General features: G+C 35.2%; 1 non-coding gene across 2 annotated transcripts; it reads right to left on the bottom strand.

Moving 5' to 3' along the window:
• Window positions 1-15,409: 15,409 nt before the first annotated feature.
• LOC110096646 lies at window positions 15,410-17,322 on the bottom strand. 2 transcript variants are annotated; one of them, XR_003701329.1, is made up of 9 exons: window positions 17,236-17,322; window positions 17,056-17,150; window positions 16,894-16,965; window positions 16,719-16,812; window positions 16,554-16,635; window positions 16,388-16,435; window positions 16,213-16,281; window positions 15,957-16,084; window positions 15,410-15,867 (listed from the first exon to the last, which is right to left on the bottom strand). It is a non-coding gene; the product is annotated as an uncharacterized LOC110096646 (transcript). The 2 variants fall into 2 exon arrangements; XR_002303120.2 differs by having other exon boundaries at window positions 16,894-17,150.
• Between the last annotated feature and the right edge of the window lie 4,606 nt (window positions 17,323-21,928).

The raw sequence follows: 21,928 nt of genomic DNA, 5'->3' as shown, positions 1-21,928 counted from the left end.
AAAAAATGTTGAGAACCATCTCAAAATGATAGCTCTCGAGAGATTTTAACCCCTGTCATATCCCACGGTATAGACAACCTGAGTACAACAACAACAACAACATCAAGCCTTTATCCCACTACGTGGGGTCGGCTACATGAATCCTTTTTCTCCATTGTGTCCTATTAAAAGTCAAATTCTCGTTTAAATCTAATAAAGAAAGGTCATTCCTAATATTTTCTAACCAAGTCTTTTTAGGTCTACCCCTACCTTTCTTAACATAAGTCAAATCTAATACCTCTACTCTCCTAACCGGGTCATCGGAAGGCCGCCGTTTAATGTGACCAAACCATCTAAGGCGACTCTCTCTAATCTTATCTTCTACTGGAGCTACTCCAACCTTTTCACGTATATGCTCATTTCGCATCCTATCTCTAAGGGTAAAGCCACTCATCCACCTGAGCATCCTCATCTCTGCCACACTTAACTTAGTATTATGCTTCTCTTTTAATGGCCAACATTCAGCACCATAAAGCATTGCAGGCCTCACTACCATCTTATAGAATTTTCCCTTAAGTTTGAGGAGTACATTTCTATCACATAACAAGCCCGATGCATTCCTCCACTTCAACCATCCAACTTGAATTCTGCTGATAATATCCCCATCTATTTCACCATCACTCTGAACAATAGATCCAAGATATCTAAAACGTGTACTCTTATTAATGACTTGATCGCCCAAAGTCAGAATCCCCTCACTAGGTCTATTACTACTAAAATTACACTCCATATATTCCGTTTTAGATCTACTCAAGCGAAAACCTTTAGACTCTAAGGTTGACCTCCATAATTCAAGTTTACCTTCAACTCCCTCTCTAGTCTTATCAACAAGAAGAATATCATCAGCAAAAAGAATACACCAAGGTACATCCTCTTGCAAATGTCTAGTGAGAACATCCAAGACTAAAGCAAAAAGATATGGGCTTAAGGCTGATCCTTGATGTAACCCAACCGAAATAGGAAAATACTTGGTCAATCCACCTTGTGTTTGAACACAAGTAATAGCTCCTGCATACATATCTTTAATGATTTGAATATAAGCATTATTAACTCCTTTCTTTTCAAGAACTCTACATAGCACTTCTCTTAGATCAGGTCCAACAGCTTTTCCACCCTTCCTTTTCTTTAAAGCCTCTCTAACTTCAGTTTTACTAATACGCCGATAAAAACAGAAATCTTTATTTTCATTTAGGGTGCTAAGGTCATTATAGTCAATCTTATTTTCACAATCTTATTAAAAAGTTTAGCAACCTGAGTGATAAGAAATATTCAAACACTAATTATCTCCCTTATAGATGTACTAGCAATCACAATGATATATTTTAATTACCACATTAATATTTATGCTGAACTTCTTTACTGTTTAAATTATTAAAGAATTAATTGAAGTTTATTTCATTGTATAATGGTAATGAAGTAAATTATTGAAGGGAAAGTCCACACAATAGGGAAAGTCCAGTCTTAAGACGGACTGGGGATGATATGTTGATCAATACGGGTCAATACAAGGGGTTTAACAGAACCCCAAAGTGGCCGGAGCTTCATAATTATATGCTTAGTAAGTTATTGTAAGAGCAGTTCTTAAGTGGATACATTACAAACAACTTATTAAGAAGGAAGCATGGGACGATGTCGTGGATGTTTTAAATCTTCGTTTAGACACCAATTATACAAAATCAGTCGTAATGATCAGATAAAAAAATACGAAATCCAATTTTTGCATGGTCTATTAACTATCAAATCGTAGTGGTTGGGGATGGGTGCAAATCTGCATATGCATGGATGAAGGTTTTTTCCATTTTTTTATGGTTTATTTTCTTCTGTCATAACTTTTGATGCGCTAATCACCCTCCTTTCCTAGGTTTAGTTGTGTAGAAGTATGATTAAGGTGAAGGTTGTTAAAAAGTATTAATTAGGAAAACTGATTAGATTTGTAAGATATGAAAATTATACTCAATTTTTTTGGGTAAATTATCACTCTAAGCCGTATATGAGTGGAATCAAGAGTTTTTATACAATAAAGAATTGAATTTCTTTTCGGAGTAACTCATCAATTAAGTTCTGATTACTTTCATTATGTTGAATTATGCATCTTGGTCTATTTTATATTTGTAAATATGTTTGAAATTTGTGGTTTGAGACTTGCATTTTGATAATGTCTTCTTTATTCACTTGTGAGTTATAACAATTTTTCTTACACTAGTCTTTTCTGACTACTAGCAATAGATCACTTTGATCATTTACTTAACTATTAAAGATATTGTGCTTGGCACAATCTTGTGTTTTGGTTGATGGGTTGTCTTTTCATTCTTAAATTTCATAATTTGTTTGCTTTGAATTATTCCTTATAACAGAAATGTAGCTATCCAAATATCATTTGCTGTCACGCTTGTTCACAAGATAATCTGATGGGGTCTTTCTTTAATAGTTCGTCACGAACAGCTATTTGAACTAAATTTTAGTAATTTTTTAGATAAATAAATTTTTTTAGGTGATTTGCGTGAAGATATGCTTGTCAAAGCAGATATTTTGTGACTTTCATTCCACCTATGTGAGCTCATGGGTGAAGGTTCCCATGGACAATTTGTTATCACAATCGTATTCTGCCATCATGCAAAGTCTACTCATTTTGTTAATTAGCATTTTTGTGAGACAATTGATATTGAATATCTTTCTATTAGGATCTTTTCTTGTAACAACCTAAACTTAACTATCGAGATATTGTCTGCTTTGGCCTAAAAGCCTCACAATTTTATTCTTTTTATGTAACTTCCCAATAGTTCACCCATCCCAGAATTACTTTGGGATCAACATGCTTAACTGCGGAGTTTCTTATGCAAATTCTAGCCATTACACCAAAAGACGTCTCGATGTTTAAGATTTTAGCTTCTTTTACTTAAGCGATTTCACATTTCTGATCCCTTCCAGTTGCAACATCTTGTTAGTCGTGGAGGTTAGAAGCTTGTTTTGTAATCTTGAAACATATTCTACTATGTAAATATTAACTTCTTTTGGTTTTGCAGTGTTTCTTAGTGCTTTTATTTCTGGGGATACAAACCTAAAATTGTTTTATGCTCTTTCCAATATATCAGTATTAGAGATTAACTTTAATGTCAAGATTGATGTCAAAATAATTATTTTTCAGCTTACTCTTCATTCTAGATATCCAGTGAGCTTATAATCTATATTAAATTATCCTTATATTTTTTTGAAATTTTAATAAAATCATGCGGGTATATTGATTTTATATGATGTTTAAATTTGATATTTTATGCTAATATTGACAAGTGACAATTATCAATATGTTAGAAACTTTGTAATATATTTTTTTAATTATTAAAGAATGAGTCATTTGTCATGCAGTCTTGATATGTGCTAAGAAAGATGAGAAACTTCTTTTATGTTCAGATAATTGCCTTGTATTTGTTTTTTAAAAGAAGTATTTATTAGGGTTTACATAGTGTTCAATATATACATAGTGAAAGCATTTCAAGTAGTTATTTGTTCAGTACCTGATGTTTATAAATAAAACGAGAATAATTTTAAAGTATAACTTTAGCGAGCATTTAAATCTTATTTTCTTATTGCTAAGAGAATAGATAAATGATTTATTATGATTATATGTCTTCCTTTATTTTCTAGAAATTAAGAAACTGAAATGGAAAGTTTAGTTCAGTTCTCCTTTTCGTTGAGATTGGCCTCCTACTGGGTGGGTTTGTTTTAACACTGTTTAAGGATGGTGAAGGGAGGGACAACAACATCAAGCCTTTATCCCACTACGTGGGGTCGGCTACATGAATCCTTTTTCGCTATTGTGTTCGGTTAAAAATTAAATTCTCATTTTAATCCTTTTTCACCATTGTGAAGGGAGGGAATGGGGTGAAAATATATTTCATGTTGATTTCTTTCAGAGGTAATTTAAGGCTCCTAAATTAGTCATATGAATGATTTAAGATCTTATATGGATAACTTTTAAGGTTATTGAGTCCCAAAATAAAATCTGCGATTCTATTATCAAGCGCATGAGATATAAAATGTTCAATGAAGTAAATTGTTCTCCTCGCTAAGTAATATTGTTGATCTTGCAAAGCAAATTGTTATAATCAAGAAAGATGGTGTGTATCATCTGGTTTACAGATTTATTATTTCAACATTAATTTTACAAGTTGCTACTACTATAGTGGAGAGAATATTTTTTGTTAGGATTGACTCAATGACTATATGGTGTCTTACATTGAAAAAGATGTGTTGGATTTGATTCCCAATGAAGTTGTAATGTAACATTTTAAAAAAAATACAGAACATATTAATAATTTTCTAATAATTTTCAATTTATCTATCATAATGAAATGCAAGATTTTGAATTGAAGAAGGGGCAATTGTTGAAGTAGCTAACCAACCGCAAAAATAAGAAATATGAGAAAACAATTATTCAAATTTTGAATTGAAGACTATCAAAGAACTGTATTCAAACTACTTGATTAGTTGATAAGAAGAATGATTTTAATATATTTGACTCATTATATTTATATTTTTATTTATTTAAAATTAACTTGTGCTCAACTCACATTCAAAAGAGTAAAACATGAACATAATTTTCACAAATAATTTGAAACACAACCTAATTTTAAACATACAAAAACCTGAACAAGCCTAACATGAACATATAGGAAGCTCACTTAAAACTCAACTCACTAACAACCCTAAAAATTGCAATGAATAATTTAATTATGACATAATTGAAGCAACATTGTTGACCCATGCGGCATATACAAAAAGAAAAAAAAAGCTAAAATGATTACATGTAGCCGGTGACCCATACCGAGATTTTGCCCAAATCCTGTCGAATATGTCGTGTATACAACGCCCCCTACCCTGCAACGTCTTCGTTTTAGAGCCGCCGATGCACGACTTATCTCGATCGTACCCCTTTTGCATTGTTAAAACGAGAGCTTGGCTCTCGTTCGCGGTTCTACTTCGGCTCTTCCTTTTTCCGCAAACCTCACGCATAAAATCCCGCTGAACCTAAGCCTCTGTCCCTCCGACCTCCTTCCCTATACCTCACAGTAGACCATCAAACTCCATAGCCGACCTATCCATACCTGGATGGAAGCCTCAAACCCCATATCAAATCCTGGCCTCCCTCCCCGCCTATTACCGCAAGCATTTGAAGTCCATCTGCTCCTTGCCGATCGAACCTAGGGCCGAATCCTTCCCTTAAGCTTAAGGCTTCCACAGTGCCGTGCCCTAGCTATCTGACCCCCTTTGCCTTGTCTGACTCCATAGTCGAAAGCCTCCCATCCGAACTCCACACTACTCCATACCTGACGCCCATCTCTGCTACCCGACGTTTAAGCCTTCGACCTTTATTCCTACCCTCACCTGTCCAACCTCCTAGGGCAGCCGAAATACCCCAAGCCAATGCCTAATCCTTCTATACCCAAACCAAGTTGAAGCCTCCACTCAGCCTACCTGACCCGATCTCACTCATAGAGCACATAATAAGGTATATTAAGTTTTTTATGTATTATTTGTGTTATTATTGATATTAATAATGCTTATCATTATTGATGCCTATTAATTCTTATTATTGCTATATATATATATAGGTATATAAAAAAAGAAAAAAAAAGAACAAAATTTGAAAAAAAAGAGAATGATAAAAAAAAAGAAAGCAAAAACAAAAGAGAGATTAAAAAAAAGAGAAGAAAAGAATTTTTTGTCTCAATTTGCATGTCAACTCTTCGCTAAGGTATAGGTTCTAAACTTTGAAAACCTGTCTTCGATGCTTGCAGCGTGACGAAACAACCACATATACACGCTTTTCTTAGCTTGGTGGGAGGAAGTTCGTCGCAGTGCTCTCAACGAATCAGGTAATCACCTAAAGCCTCATCTTCGGCGTTTGCGACGCATTGGAAAAACACCTATACACGTTTTTCTTAGCGTGGTGAGATGGGAACTTGGTGCGACGCCTATGGCGAGGTGTGGACACTTATAAGTACCCATATGCGGGGAAAATCGACTGCATTTTCATACAAGTACATTTGAAGACCCATACACGCTTTTCTTATCATGGAGGAGGACGAAGATTATGGCCGCAGTGTCCAAGGAAACCTGCCATAGATGCTTTTTTTAGCGTGGTGAAAATGCTTAGTTTCTTGTAGTTTCCCCTAAATGGGAGAGACGCCGGGAAACTGCCGAAATTCAGAGCAAATACATGGGACTTGAACTTCCAAAATTGACTATAGGGGACATGAATTTGGACTTGATTTGAACATCAAATGAATCAAACACGAATGAACTTGAGCTCATCTTGGATTTTAATTGAACTTGCATATTAAACTTGATCTGAACTTAACCTGAACTATAATGGACATGAACTTGAACCGGACTTAGATTTGAACCTTGGATGACATGAAATTGAAATGAGCTCAAACTTGAGCATGACTTGAATAGAATTCACACAACCTTACAAGTTTATGATGAAGATTGAAAAATATAAAATGCTAATTAGCAATTTAAAGCATTTAAATAATTGTCATGCATGCAAGGGCATGTGGTCAATGCAGTAATATCTTCATAACCAACATAGTTATGCAAACAAGTGAGTGAGAAATGAACTCTCCATGCATATAAATGACGAAACTCCAAATGTAATTCAATGACAAACCACAATACCTTTTCAATCATATGCAAACGTAATATCTCCTACATGTATATGCCAAGGAAGAGGGTTGTAGTGAATGTGATAACATGCTCAATGCATTCGACAACACCTTCAACTCACAAGCAAATACCTTGATTGAAAGTCAAAATATGATGGATGAAGCAGATCTTCAATCGACATGCAAGGAGTGCAGCATATCTACGAACAATGATTTTTTATACGACATGTTCATTAACAAGGCATGGAGGTGGCAGTTGACATGCAACGAAGGTGAAAATCAAAGACTTGCAATAGCATTAACTACCATCCTACAAACATATGCAAGGAGAGCGTGATGGAAGTGATGACATGAGTAAATACAAAGGACATACAACAAATTGTGACACTCCTACAATCAACAACAAGGAATTTCAATGAGATATCAAGTGATCGTCATGCCAACAAAAATATGAATATCAGCAAATGAATTCACTACATGAGATACAAGTTATCTTCAAAAGCAGTGAAAGACTTATGACATGTGACATGACCCATGCACAAGCAGCGACCAATGAACATTGTGGAGGAAGCAACAATATACTTACAAGCACTAGCGGAAGCTTGTAGATTTTCAAGATACAAGCAACAGTTGATACAAGAATTAGAGGAGGAACAAGCAAATAAACCAAACCTCAGTTAGCCATGGTGATCAGCAGACAATAATTGCATAAACATACTTACAATCAATATGAAGGGAGAGATTGATGACAGATGCGATCTCTTATGAGTCAATATAATAAATCTCTCACATATGCAAAGTACCTACGAACTGTTGTAGCAAAGATACCATAGTGCCCTTGCAATCAATAACCATTTAATGGCAACCAAATACATTGTCCTCTTTCAAGTGAATATGTATGAAGTGCAGTAAATGCAGGTACCTATGGGCCCTTATGGGAGACTCACTATACATACAAAATGTCGTTTATGAATAAAAGGACAGATGACTACAACAAATGTAAATGCCTACGGACCACTGAGAGAGACCCGTTATACATTCAACATGCTATCTATGGGCAAGTATGAAAGAACTGCAATAGATGCAATCTCTACAACCGAAAGCAGGAGATTCATTAGTGCACTATAATTCTCCTGCAGAAAGCAACAAGTAGCGCACGATATTTTACTTGTACGAGACGGGCAAATGACTATAATACGATGCAATGCCATCGGATCTACAACCTGTATACAAGCAGATAGAAGGCGTATACAAGCTTTCAAATAGAACGCTGCATTCAAACAAGAGTTTTCCACACAATTGAGCAATGTCAAATATTCCAAAATGTCCCTGTATATGTACTGTAATATGTATGCACGTAGGTACACAAAAAGGCATGTGCAATCACGCAACCCGCATGGGCTCCGATGTGCGTATTACGGGTACACACGTGACGTCTAGGGATGCCGCATGGGTCATTAAATGAAATCAAGTGCGAACCCGATCTTTCAACATGGGTTAGTAGAAGTCGACACGGTTTGAATTACCAAATAAATATACAGTCATAAATTCGACCGAGATATTTATTTTATATATTCATATTAGGCATTCATGGTCCCTAATGAAGAAAGTTTGTCAATAAATGTTTGAAGCCTACAAAAACCTGATCATCTGTCAGCAAGTCGATAAAGTCGACAAGGTTGAACCAATAAAATGGAATTTCCTACAACACCCGGATGATGTCGTGTTGAACATAGATATCAATCAGAGGGGTTAATTTCTAAATTCCACCCAAATACCCATTTGAAATCCAAAAATCCAAAATTCCCAAATTCCAAATGTTTAAAATTGAAATCAAACTATCAGACACTTAAAGTACAAAATTCATCCACTCTCCGCAACAGTTTGCTGGGTGAATAAATTGAAATGTATTTTAGCTCACATAGAGCTAATGCCTAGTCAAAAATATCACTAGGATCCATTCTCAAATAATTTCATACCAATAAGGAGGTGGTACATGTCCTATGACTGGCGATTCTGTCGCCAAATGACACCGCATGATAAACGGTTATGATCCCGGGCCTTCTGAAGCGAGTGATTTTGCCGCCAAATGACACTACTATATTACTGTTATGGAAATAGCCAATACGTTCCTTTGTGACATCAAATCCTTATGCTATGAATCAATAAGATATGATATATAGGGCACAAAGCCCTCTGTTAGTTAAGGTAGATTCAAATTTGTCCCCTTGGACAAATACTCACCCCAGGTCTACAAGGTATCCTTGGACGAAGCAACCCATAACTGTCGACAAGGATCCTTATGTTAGGTTGGGTCGACTACCTCCTCTTACTAAGTAGACCAGGGACCACGATGGCCCGGGACGACGGAACCATAGGATCTTGATTGGGTTCATCATCCATTCCCCTACCATCCGCTTTTAGTGCAAGATGATGTGATTTGCAATTTTAAATATCTAATTTCAAATTTCGAAAGCCCATGCTGCTACTATATGCAAGATATTATATATTTATACGTATCTGATTGACGACTAGCCTTAATTGAAAGTTCTCTCTCGTGATCGGGAGGGGTAATTAACTATAGGGGCTTGGGCCTATAGGAAATATTTATATACATATTATTTTGTAAAAATGATAACTAATAAATCAATAAGTATATTGCTTAAATATTGACCTTAAAATTTTTTTTTCCTTCAACCCATCCTTTCACTAATAGTACCATTTGGAACAAAAATTTAATCCCATTTAACATTGTTTAAAGATTCGAAATCAAATCAAGAGAGTTATATACACCTAACAAAACGTTAGAAGGACAACTGCTTAATTATGGCTATTCCATTTTGTTTTTGTCTTTCTTGGAATGATATTATGGTTGATAACACAATAAAAAGATTAAAAAAAAAAGGATGATAGAAAGGTTATAGTAGTCACAGTTCTTGTGTGCACCACATTTTCTTATGGAATTCTCCATATCACATTGTTTTCAGACAAAATATCCAAATCAATCAGAGTTCATGAACAGGTTACAATTCAGGAGATTTTTTGTCTACAACGTATGAATGTGGCTTTCCTATTGTTATGTTTATGTAACCATTTGAATTAAGAGGCTGGAAAAAAAATAGGTCAGAATTTGATATATGTGACATCAAAAATACATATTTTGAGTAAGAGTACTATTGCAAGTAAATCTCAATATAAGAAGAGTATCCTCATGCTGGAAAAAAAGACGGTTATTTGCACAGTGAACATGCAAGATTTTTCTATGTTGGGAACTAATGAAATGAGATAACCACTATTGTTTAACTATGGTCTTCTAACCAACTACGAACCTCCAACCATCGTCACACAATTACAATTCTTCAATCTCCATCATCTGACTACAATCATCCAACCAATCGTCGGTCGACTATGATCCGTTGACCACCGTCGCCTGATAACGCTCTTGCGACCACCGTTGTGTAATTACAAACCTCCAACCACTATTGCTTGTTGATAACTTCATCACCTAACATTGTGAATGATGTCAACTCATTTGGTCGTTTATAAGATCAATACATGTCATTAACACTAACTTTCAATGTCGGCACTGAGATTTATGTTGGACTTTTTGGCCTCTAGCCACCTTTTCTCAAAGGAGAATGACCAAATAAAAAATTAAACGATCTCTTAAATATAGCTCGTATGAAACAGGGCCCTTCCAACTTCAAATGTGTAACATGTTATATAAATTGTATATTTACTACATTGAATTAATGCCTCCCCTGATGAAAGTCATTATTTGTAATAGATGACAAACACTAATGATATCATTTTAACCAGACCAGGCCCTATGATTTTTCTCTTTCATGAGTTTTATTTGTAAAAACTCTGGATTCTCTTATAATTCTTGTACTCCACTCTTCTTTGTGTATGTGTTGGATCTTTATATAAACGCCAATACATCTAACTCTTTATCTCTCTACCGCCGCGAATATTCTGACACACAATAAGGGTCAACTTAAACGCATATCCAGACATACCCTTTTCCGTTTGCATAACATGCATATTGAAAGGCTTTGTATAAGTTGACAAGCTTTTTTTTGTGGAGAAGTGGAGACTCAAGAAGCATATGAGAACTTAAATCATCATTTTTTTTATTAAGAACTTAAATCAACTTTATGCAACCATTGCGTCTACATTACAGCTATAAAAGAGACTATACATTTGATGAATAAGTTAATACTCATTTACATATGTAATAGAAAGTCCCACATTTCTGATCATAATTATTTGCTGTTTAACAATTAGCCCATTAAAAATATGACAAATACTTAATTGATCTTTTTTTTATTAGCTTATGTTTATGATGCACAAACACGGACACAACAACATGGATACGACATAAACACGGGTTGTACACTATATTATAGTTTTTTTATTTTAAAAATAGTGAATAAAAATTAAATAAGTATAATTTTACAAATAATTTTAAAATAATTAGTCATTTAACTAGAATTTATGCTTAAAATGATTAATATTAAGATGTCGAGAGTCGGGCTTTGATATCATTTATTAATCATCGAGATATGATGTTATGCAGTAAATATTGGGCGTCAATGTTAAGAGGGTGTTTATCATCGATATTGAGAGGGCGTTGGTTGTCGATTTTGGGAAGGCGTTGGACAAAGATGAGATGTCAAGTTGTGGGTGTAGAAATTGCTAGCATCGAGCATCAATTTAAAGACACCGTCAGACTTTGATATGAAGATTGTTTTGAAATGTTGATGCTATAACGACGTTAGATGTCGATGTTGAGATGACACCGGGCATTGTTGTGAAATCAAAGTTGTAACCTGCCAAAAAGAAATGAAAATAAAAATATTTGATGAATGAGATATTAAGTCTGGGAGATTGATTTGATGTTGTGGATAGAAAATAAGAAATTTAGTTTTTCTATTTTAAATAAGCCAAAATTTAAAATAAAAGAAATTATTTTTAAAAAAAATTCATAAAATATTTAAGATACGCGTGTCATTCACACGTGCCCAATTTGCATTTAATCTTTTTTTAATCAAACATGTTTTTGACATGTCCGACACGTGTCGGATGCGTGTCAGATACTGTACGCCTCTTTGAGAAGAAGTGTCGATGCATCATAGGCTTATGTCGTCTCTCATTTATGCTCTTGAATAAAATTAAATCAGTTATGTGCAGCCATTGCATTCGAATTCCGATCCTTGAAAAAGTAAGAGTTGGTACCTTCCCAAAATTTAAAATAAAATAAAAATGAACGTCTAGAAAGAGAATGGTGTAACAAATCACATCTAATTTACACCGAACATAATCCCATATATTTGTCTATGAGCACTTCTTTCCTAATTTTAAATTTTAGTCCAACCCCTTTTCTTTGTCTCATGATATTCATTTGTAAAATTCTTATAATATGCTTAATTGATCATTTTATATTTTAGGTGTTTGATAATAGAACCATAGAATTTTAAGGGACTCAATTGCCTTAAAAGCTATCCATATAAAATCCTAACTCTTTCATATGATTAGTTTAGAGCTCTGAATTACTTCTGAAAGAAATCTACATGACATATTTTCATCACATTCTCTCCTCTCACCATCCTTCAACAGTGTTAAACTTAACCCATCCAGTAGGAGGTCAATCTCAACAAAAAGAAGAAGAACTGCACTGAACTTTTAATTCCAATTTTTTAATCTCTAGAAAATAAAGAGAAGACATTTCACCATGATAAATCATTTTTATGCTGTCTTTGCAAGAAGAGAATAAGGTTTTGATGTTTTCTAAAGATATACTTTGAAATTATTTTCATTTTTATTTATATCTAAACGTCTGGTACTGAATAAACTATCAATTAGAAGCTTTCACGATGCGTATGCTGAGCACCATGCAAATCCTATTAAAGACTTCTATTAGAAAATCAATACAAAGTAATTATCTGGACATATAACAAATTTCTCCTCTTACTTAACACATATCAGAGCTGTGTTACAAATGATTCATTCTTCAATAATAAAGAAAGACATCTCAATGTTTCTAACACATCTTGATAATTGTCACTTGTCAATATTAATATAAAATATCAATTTTTCTCATTATATAAACTAAATGCTCTAGGCATGATTTTATTAAAATTTCAATACAATATAAGGATAATTTTGATATAAATTCTAAACTCCTCAGATATTTAAAATGAAGAGGTAGTTGAATAATAATTTTTTGGGCATCACTCTTGACATTAATGTGAATCTCTGTATCTAATATATTGAAAAGAACATAAGACAATTTCAGGTTTATGTCCCTAAAATTAGAAGCACTGAAAAATATAGCAAAATCAAAAGAAGTTAACATTTACACAATAAGATATACTTCAAGATTACAAAACAAGCTTTTAACTTTCACGACTAACAAGACATTGCAGCTCAAAGGAACCAGGAAAGACCAAAGTAGGAAGATAATAACAATTGTCTCACAAAAATGCTCATTAATAAAATGAGTAAACTTTGGATGATTGCAGAATACAATTGTGATAACTAATTGTCTATGGAAAACTTCACTCATGAGCTCATGTAGGCGGGATGAAAGTCCATAATATCTGCATCGACATGCATCTCTTCACACAAATCACATGAGTGAATTTTTTTATCTAAAAATTTACTAAAATCTAGTTCAGTTTGCTGTCAACGACTCTTAAAGAGATCCCATCAGATTATCTTGTTAATAAGTGTGGCAACATACGATATTTGGATGACTACATTTCTGTCATCACAAATAATATATAGCTAACAGATTATGAAATTTATGAATGAAAACACAAATTGTCAACCTAAACACAAGAGTGCACTAAACATAACATCTTTAATAGTTAAGTAAATTGTCAAAGTTATCATTTTCTAGTAGTCAGGCAAAGCTAGTGAGCGAAAAATAGTTATATCTAACAGGTGAATGAAGAAGACATATTATTAAAATTAAAGTCTCAAACCACAAATTCTAAGCCTATTTTCAAATATAAAACAGACCAAGATATATAATTTAGCACAATGATAGTATTTCATAGAGAGTATTGTTATTCATTTAAAGAGGAATCAAAATAGTCCTATAGTGTGACTATCTTGGTTCCTCTTTAAGGAGTTGATGGACTGAACTGGTCCTTTATCGAGTTCCGGTACCTAGTGGTATGGAGTTTCGGTACCGAGTCGTATCCGATACGTGTGTCCTATCAAATTTAAATATTATTTTAATTGGACACGACAAAGTTGTATCTGACACGTATCCGTGCCGTATCGGAGGCGTATCCAACGCATATCTGAAACAGCATGCCTCGTAAATAGGAGTATCGGTGCTACATAGTTCTTTAATATAGCCGAGGACTATTTTGATATTTCATAAAGAGTCAATGGATCATTTTGATCCTTTTCTCCATAAAAATATGAACAAACAATTCAAATTGGGAATCCATTTCAAGATACCTAACTCTCTCTCTCTCTCTCGCTCGCTCGCTCTCTCTCTCTCTCTCTCTCTCTCTCTCTCTCTCTTTGTGTATCTCTTCGACAAGGTTTGGAGCACCGTGAGGCATAACTCTCTACTTCTTGTCTATCGGACAATGTCATAGCGCTACAACCATGGTTTAAAATTGCGCATTATGAGGCTCGCCTTTGCGCAATTCCAGTAAAAAACGCCTCGATGCTTACGCCTCGAGTTTTTTTTATGAGGCTTGAGCCTCAATTTGGTTGAGGCCCGCCTTGAAGCCCGCCTCGCCTCACTGGCATGAGGCTTACGCCTCACGCTATATATATTACAACTTACATAAATATTGAAGTAAATGCCCGACATTGGGCTCTATAGGAGAGGAGGAAGGGGAGAAAGCAGTTCATCATAATGATGATTCAAATGAAGAACTCCTTAGTGATGACAGTGCTGATGACTTATGAGTTCTTATGTGATATGTCATTGCTATTTATTTTTGGAAATTAGAATTATATGTTAATGAAAAGAATACTGGGATTTGGGAAAGATAGAATTTTGAGTTGAACTATATTTCATGTACTATATATATATATATATATATATATATATATATATGTATGTTGCTCGTGATTTCCTAACAATTAACTTAATAGAAAAAATCTGATTTCCTTCAATTGAAATCAGATTTTAATTTAGATCTGATTTCCTGACATCATTCACGTGAATGCCATTTATATGTTCAGCTATTATTTGATGAATGATGCCTTACTAATTGTTAGAAAATATGCTGAATAATATGAGGAAATTGCTACTGAAGATAACTTGCAAATAGATCTATTAAGCATCTAACATGATAATCTTATGATTTCATTTCTTGAGATAAAGTCTAAGGCTTCATATGAGGCAATTTTATTATTTTTTTAGAAAGTAATTTTTTAATAAAAAAATTTAATTTAAAACTATTTTAGAAAACAGGAAAAAAATTGTTTCAAACGAAAGTTTAAATTACACAAAATTATAATCATCATCATAATCAGGCTTCTCCCAACCATTTGGAAAGACTTTGTAAAACTATTGTGATAATGTAATCTCTAATATTGCTTAAGAATTCTATTCTGATTATCATTTATTTTTGAACTGCATCACGGCAATAATGACTTCCGAGCTCAGTAACTGAGAGCTTTTTATTGCCTACTTTTAAGTTTTAATAAACCCAAGCAAACAATAAGAGTACTTGAAACAAAAGCATAACGCCAAAATTATTCGGTTCAACAAACAAGTTGCATAAATAAATTCCAAAACATTACGATGAAATACAACATGATAAACAGTAGAAAACATGAAAGAATTATTATTCAAGCATTGTAAAACAAGCTAGGACCATTTCAAAATAAGAGAAGGCAACAAGTAAAAATATCAAAGATTGATGGGGAAAGATCAGTTGCGGTCGTCAGTGATTTTATTGGCTTTCCTCTTCCCATAGTGAATCCCCGAGTTCTGTCGTGCATCCTTGTTCCAGGAGAAGCTTGTTTGATATTGTTCTCACACAGTACGTGGCCAATCCTTGGTGTTCCTTGTGGAGTTCTGGATAAAACACCACGTCCGTTGTTATTTTGAACTAGGCCAGTTAATTAGTTTCCCTTGTCCCCTTCCACGTGCATTCCTTGCACCATTTTGATTTTCACCAATCTGTGAAGAGAAAATTCACTTTTATCATGAATTCAATTTGCAATTAAATGTTAATATGATGTTACAAAACAAAACACAAAAAAGCTTACATCCTGTTGAAGTACTTGCTCAATTTTTTGGAAGATTCTAATTTTTGAGAGAGGGGAGACTGATCATCCTCCGAGTTCAAGTCAAAATGATCATGATCTAACATTTTGCCTCTGATTACTGATCTTGGCTGTAGGAAAAAATTGCAATAGTTGTAAAACTTGATGAAACATTATTAACATACTGTCTCCTATTTATTTTTAAAAACCATTTAAAGAAAAAGTGAAACACTAACATGTCAATTTTAAAGTAAATTACCGTGCATTTAAGCAATGATCTCACACACAAACCTTTCCTCCAATTGCTCTCATAATTTTGCTTCTCTACCTGTATAAATTCCATGCATTCTCTAAGTTATCTAAATAAAGCAGAAGCACTTATTTGAAAAAAAAAAAAACAAATGAATAGTGAAGAAATTAAGGTGAGGGCTTACGGCCTTATCTGCTTGAACAATTGTCTCAAACTCCACAAATGCATGCAACTATATTACAGAGAATCATGATAATTTGGTGAAAATAATACAAAATATACAATTTATGTTAACTTCAAAACTATCAGAATTGATGTCATGGAACTTTTTTCTACTGTGAAGAAAGTACCTTGTTACTAATTATAACGACAGTCTTTGAGGGCCTAGTTGAATTAGGCTCTTGAGGATGACATATTCTGATATTCTTAACACTGTTACATATAATAAATAACCTCGTTATTTCATTAAAATGTCTCCATTTCTTCATATTTTTCATTGAAATATTAGCTAAAACCTTGTTTTTCAAACCATCCAACTACGCTGATGAACTTCTCGATGTTTTGGTGTGAGCTGTCCTCTGGTAAATTTCAACTACAACAGTGCGCTTACTATAAATGAAAACAAATATATCAAAAAAATGAGTAAGTAATTAATTATAATACTATTTGCTAGAGTTTGATGTCAACAACCATCTGCTCCTTCTTGGCTTTCTCTGTAAAGAGTTTCTTGCTCCTCACTTTCTTGCCATCTTCAATCACCACCTGATTTAACAAAAGAGAAAAAAAGAAGAAGCATTGACATTATCTTAACAAATTATGGGAACCATAAAAGGAGGTTTAGAGGAAATTTACAAATTGTGATGATGTTCTAAGAGCTTTAGCAAGCATCTGATTGTTAACCCCGAGATTTTTTATCTTCTTCCAAGAGGCAATAATAGACATTAGAACTGTAAGAAAAAATACATATGAGAGTTAAGAATGTATATCAATATACTTCTTAAGCTAATTACTATTTATTTGTAATTTTCGTACCATATCCTTCAGGATCTTTGTTCTTAATCTTCACAAGTAAATCGCTAAAAATCAAATTTGCATCACTGAATTGGTATTCAACATGATCATAAGTCATTACATAATCAAAATAATTAGAACTATATAAAATTCTACAGTTTGTCCTGTTTTTGATAAAAAAAAAAGCTCAATTAAAACGGGAAAAAAAATCAAAATAGGAGGATATGATACTTAACAATACAATATAAAGTAGAATGCAATTTCGTATAAGATTTTTTGATGCAGTTGAAATCTATAATTTTAAATATATTTTATCCAATAATCTGAATCGAAGTTGAGCGTAATTGTTAGAAGACAAAAACAAAACTCAATGATGCCACATCAGCTATTGTATTATATTGACCAATCACCATTGTACACGTGTACATACATTTAGTCTATTCTTTATATATATTCGTTCTTGTGCTGTAACAGATATATGATGAATAATATTGCTCTCTACTCAAAGCTCATCTTCCTCATCTTATTTTCTTTGTTCTTGTTCTTGAGAAGTCCTGTAGTTCTTTATGATATTAGAGCGGGCCAATCCTGAGAACCATCCATGGCCAACTCAGCTTCATTGCAAATAGGAGATCAATTTGCTAGCGTCACAGAGAACTCCGGTATTCCTGCAACCTTGAAATTTGTGGTTTCTAGTTTCAGAATCCTCAAATTGTTTCGGGCGAATGGGTTTGAATTTTTTTTTGAATATGTCATCTCGCCTCCATCTTCACAAAGCACTCAATTCGACGGTACAATGGCGTCGAACCCTGCATACACTCAATGACTAGTCACATATCAAAATCTGTCTGCTGCAATCTACTCTACGATATCTTCCTCGGTACTACCTTACATTTTGCATCTTGAATCAACGCCGAAAATTTGGAAGGCTCTTGAAATCCGGTTTCAATCAACAAACCGGTCCAAGGTTATTCAGCTCAAGAACGAGCTGCATAACGTCTCCATGAAGGTGCTATCCATGACACAATATCTGACAGAAATAAAGACGCAGGTAGATTAAATAGCTGCAGCGGGATCGACTGTTGACATAAAAGACATAATTATGTACATCTTGAACGGACTTCCACCACCATATCAAACTTTCAAGACTTCAATAAGGACAATGCTCACTCCTATCGGTCTTGATAACCTATACACACTTCTAATAATTGAAGAAATTCATGTGAACGCCGAAGCTGCAAGAATCTTCCCCAGCACTGAATCTCACACAGCTTTGTACACATCCAGAGGAAGAAACAAATATAATCGAGGCCGATTTCCGCAGAACACAAACAATAATACCAGATCTCTTCAGCAACTCGCTCCTATTTATTAAATTTGCAACAAGAAAGGTCATACTACATCAGTATGTTGGCATAGATTAAATATCAACTACACTCCCCCGTCCTCATCATCCAATCCAAACAAAGCCATGGTAGCTACCTTCAAACTGTCTATGACTGACTGGTACTTGGACTCCGGAGCATCATCACATATGACAAATCTTGTTGAGAATCTTTCGCATTCTATGCCTTACTATGGTCCTGACAATGTAACCATCAGAGACGGTAGGACGATCTCGATTGCTCTTTTGGGCACAGTTCTCCTTCCAACTCTATCGCGTAAGCTTCATCCATCTCATCTCCTGCATATTCCTACCATCTCTAATAAGCTTATCTCAATTTCCCACATGGTTAAAGATAATAACATTTCTATTACTTTTGATCCGATGGGTTTTCTCTTTAAGGATCTGAAGACAAATCAAATCCTTCTCAAAGACTCATGTAAAGATGGATTGTATCCGCTCACCTCTAATTTTTCTTTTTCGTCGCTTTCAACCCTTCATGCCATCAGAACCGTCTCGGACACCTGGCAAAATCGTCTTGGGCATCCTCATCAAAGGGTGCTTCATCTTATTGCCAGAAGTCATCCACACCTTCGTATACTGAATTTTACTTATGTTTGTGTCTCTTGTAAAACTTGTAAGGGTCACAAATTACCTTTTGAAAAATCTCTAAATAGAAAACATATTCCTCTAGAACTTAAACACTCAGATGTTTGGGGACCATCTCCGGTTACCTCAAATCAGGGTTTTAAATACTGTCATTTTTGTGGATGATTTCTCTCGCTTTATCTGATTATTTCCCATCATGAATAAATCAAATGTTACCAAAGTCTTCATAGACTTTAAATCTTTATTGAAAAGCAATCCTCACACAAAATAAAGGCTATTAGAACTGATGGCGGACTTGAGTATATCAATCAACTGTTCATCCATTTTGTCCGTTAAAATGGTATTCACCGCCAAATATCTTGCCCCTACACCCATGAATAGAATGACCTAGCTGAACGTAAGCACAAACACATTCTAGATACTGTCATGACGCTTCTACAAATGGCTTCAATCCCACACAAATACTGGTCTGATGCAGCTTTAACTACTATGTATCTTATTAATCGCATGCCTTCCATCACAACCAATAACATCTCTCCACTTCAGCTTTTTTTCACAACATTCAACCATCATACTTGCATTTAAGAACATTCGATTGTGAATGTTTTCCTCTAACACCTCGCCATATTCGCTACAAACTTCAACCAAAATTCATATCATGTGTATTCCTAGGCTACTCGGATACATACTAAGGTTACAAATGTTTGAATCGGGAATCCAACACCATATATTTTGCGTCATCTCACCTTCATTGAAGATTCATTCCCATTTCAACAGTCAGTTGACCTGCCAACTATTCCTTCTACGTCTTCTTCGCCCCCCTTTCTAGTACCCATCTCGCACTCCTAGACTTCTCAAAGTGCTCCTTCTCGTCCCTCTTGTCCGATCTTCTCCTCATCCGGCCTACAACAATCCCCTCAATCATCCATTCACAACATCTCTACTGATGATATCACTCCACCTCAATCACCCAATCAGCCAAACAATTCTCCTCAGCCTATACGACATCCAATGGTAACCAGATTACAAACCGGTTCGCTCAAACCCTGTAACCGTCTAAATCTTCTCCACAAATAGTCCTCCATCTCTCCTCAATTTGAACCAACTAACTACAATGATGCTCTTAAAAGTTTTGAATGGAGAGGCAATGGCTGCATAATTTTTTGCCCTTCAAAAATAGGGCACGTGGACTCTTTTCTCTCCACCTCAACATGCCTCTATTCTGGGTTGCAAATGGACATTCCGAACCAAACTTCATGCCGACGGCACTATAGCAAGGTTTAAAGCTCGGCTCGTTGCTCTGGGAAATTGGCAAGAGCACAGCATAGACTATGCGGAGATGTTCAGCCCCGTAGCGAAACCCCTACAATTAGAGTTCTACTTACAATAGCCTTATATAAAAATTGGCAAATTCAACAACTAGATGTTGCAAATGCTTTCCTACATGGTCATCTCACCGAGACGGTCTACATGCGTCAACTAAAAGGCTTTGAGAATTCTTCTCATTCGAATCATGCTGTCTTCTTCATAAAGAAATTTATGGGCTCAAACAACCTCCACGATAATGGTACACAACTTTCACCAACTATCTAGTTTCTCTCGGATTCCAACATGGCAAGGCAGACCTGTCCTTACTAACATTCACTCAAAATCACACTCAAATATACTTACTAGTGTACGTCGATGATATTCTGTTAACCGGCAACAACCCCGCGCCATTTCCACTCTAATTGGACAGCTAGAATCACGGTTCACAATGAAAAACCTTGGTCTGGCAAACAACTTCCTTGGAATCAAAATTCAATCATCTCTAGATCAATACTTTCTCTCGCAGAGCACTTATGACAATTTGATTCTTCAGCAGACAAATTTAACTCAGTGCAACCCGCTATCAACCCCTATGTGTACGAAGATACCAACAAACATTAACCCTGATACACAGCTCTTGGACCCAAATTGTTGACTTAATAAAAATATTTATTTTTTTGAATAGATGCAAAGTAATGAACTTGCCTTCGAGCCGGTCTCCCTTGCACGATCTCCCCAAACAACGCACTTCTTTGCTTCTCTAACTTCCCACACGGTACAAATCCTCCCCAAAGACCGCTCATTTGAAATGATTCTCGCTATTCTTCTGTTCAGTTGGAACTTGGAAGCAAAGATGAGAGGGGTCTAGGGTTCGCCTTTCATCTTCTCTTTTCGTCATTGCTGTTCGGTTTCGTTGCTTCGCAGGAGGCGAAGAGATTGCTCGAGTCGCTTCTTCGACTCGTTCGTTGATGTTCGACTTCAAGTCCTTCGCAGGAGGCAGAGATCGCATGAGTCGCTTCTTCGGCTCCTCCCTTGCTGTCTGACGTCGCTTCGTAGGAGGGCCAAGATTGCACGCGTCGCTTCTTCGGCTCCGTCATTGTTGTTCGGCTCCTTCGTTGTTGTCCGATTTGTTTCCTTCGCAGGAGGTGCAGTGATTGCATGGGTCGCTTCTCCGGCTCCTTCATTACTGTCCGACTTCCTTGCTTCAGGAGGTAAAGAAATTTTACGGGTCGCCTCTTCGGCCCCTTTATTGCTGTTCGGCTTCGTCGCTTTGCAGGAGATATAGAGATTACACGAGTCGTTTCTTTGACTCCTTTGTTACTGTTCGACTATGCTCCTTCGACGACTACCATGGCCGAACCTGACCCAAGCCCGATCAGACCTCTCTTTTTCTCTCTGTTTTATAATATATTA

This window comes from Dendrobium catenatum, unplaced genomic scaffold, assembly GCF_001605985.2.
Source record: "Dendrobium catenatum unplaced genomic scaffold, ASM160598v2 fragScaff_scaffold_743, whole genome shotgun sequence".
NCBI lineage: Eukaryota > Viridiplantae > Streptophyta > Magnoliopsida > Asparagales > Orchidaceae > Dendrobium > Dendrobium catenatum.
The sequence above is the reverse complement of the archived record's forward strand: the minus strand, read 5'-3'. Positions and strand labels throughout refer to the sequence as shown.